The sequence below is a fragment of the Bos grunniens genome, chromosome 7 (genome assembly GCF_055505025.1).
Source record: "Bos grunniens cultivar Pamir isolate PY7600 chromosome 7, Bosgru_T2T1.0, whole genome shotgun sequence".
Classification (NCBI taxonomy): domain Eukaryota; kingdom Metazoa; phylum Chordata; class Mammalia; order Artiodactyla; family Bovidae; genus Bos; species Bos grunniens.
This window is the reverse complement of record NC_141171.1, coordinates 3506796-3508560: the sequence shown is the minus strand read 5'-3', so window position 1 is coordinate 3508560 and position 1765 is coordinate 3506796. Positions and strand designations below refer to the sequence as shown.

Below are 1765 nucleotides of genomic sequence, written 5' to 3'. Positions count from 1 at the left end.
GAAGGGCTACACCTTGATCCAGAGAGGCTTCATGGTGTCCTAAGTTTCCCAAAAGCCAACTGCAGGGTTTTCTTGGGCTTAGTCAGTTATTAGTGAAATTGGATTCCAAATTTCTGTTTTATGGCCAAACCTCTGTATTATTATTATTTTTTTAACTATAACCCGTACCCAATTTTATGGGAAGAACTGAATAATATAACCTTTAAGGCCTTAAGAAAAGGTTTGCTGAACCAACCTTTTCTTGGGGATAGTAATGATCAGATTCCATTTTTCTTTTTTGTGTGTGAAAAGAAAGGGAATGCCCTTGAGGTACTCACCCAAAAACAAAGGAACCATCATCAACCCACAGAGCACTTTTTTTTTTAAACAAGAACCCAGTTTTTTAATTTCATCATTTCTTACATTTGGAGTACTCTTGGGTGACATCCTTAGCCTGAGACTCTTTGCCATAGCCCTTAACCACCACACAACCGCAACCAACCACTTTACAGGGGTGTTCTCTCTCTGTCAGTTTTACAGAGGCCTACCCATTCCCTTAGTTTCTTGTTGTCATCAACCTTAATCAGGTTGATTCGGTGCTCAACACGAAGGGCCTCCACCAGCTTGACATCACGGCTGGATGCACGCACACACAGATGGGCTTGGCGCTTACCTAAGGCTGTGGCAGCTGTGCAGACTTCATGTGCTAGGCCACAGTGGACGAGGGCTGTCTTCAGCACATCTTGCAGAGCAGTATGAACGTCCATGGCACCTCCAGCAGCAATGCCTTCCTTGGCCATGGCATTGGGTGACGGGTAGAGCTGAATCCTGAATGCACTGAAGCCTCCGCCCCCAGGGAAAAAGCAACCCATAGAGTGTTACAGCCAGAAGCTGGACCTTGCTGCATGGGGATAACCCACTTTGCCTTAGGGCCATTACTGCCATTGCTTTTTTGATGAAGGCCACTGAGAAAATCATTGTGGGATCTTCTTTAACCAATTTTGTACCTCAATCAGTAGAAGCCCTCCTGAATTTTCATCACACTTAACATTTCTCAGCCAGCTGCCTCACATCCTGTGAAGTCCTTTTGCTAACTGCTCCGCTTGTACTGCTGTTATGCTGGGATGACTTTAACCCTGTTACTCTTCTTCAGTTGCGTAATGCTGATGGGTCACCTCCTGACTCCTTTACAGGGAGTGATGAAGCTCCTCTGGGTAATGGTGAGTCCCATGGCTCAGAGCTCTTATTTAAAAGGTAACAAGGGGTCACCACAGAGCACTGAGTAGAGTTCCCTGTTCTATACAGTAGGTTCTCATTAGTGATCTATTTTATAATACACAGCAGTGAGTTTATGACAGACAGTCTTAATCTCCCAGTTCATCCCACCCGTCCTTCCCCTCTTGGTATCCATAAGTTTGTTCTCTACATCTATGTCTCTATTTCTGCTTTTTCTGTATCATTTTCCTAGATTCCACATATAAGTACTATTATACAATATTTTTTTTTCTCTTTCTGACTTACTTCACTGTGTATGACAGTCTCTAGGTCCATCCACAACAAATGGCATGATTTTGTTCCATTTACGGCTAAGTAACATTCCATTGCATACCTGTTTCACACCTTTATCCATTTCTCTTTGGATGGACGTTTAGGTTGCTTCCATGTCCTGGCAATTGTAAATAGTGCTGCAGTGAGTATTTGGGTGCATATATCTTTTCGATTATGGTTTTCTTTGGGGATATGCTCAGGAATGGGATTGAAGGAAATCCAGAAAAGAGGGGATATA

General features: G+C 43.3%; 1 pseudogene; it reads right to left on the bottom strand.

Moving 5' to 3' along the window:
* Window positions 1–304: 304 nt before the first annotated feature.
* Window positions 305–980, bottom strand: LOC147368029 (small ribosomal subunit protein eS12 pseudogene; annotated as a pseudogene).
* Between the last annotated feature and the right edge of the window lie 785 nt (window positions 981–1765).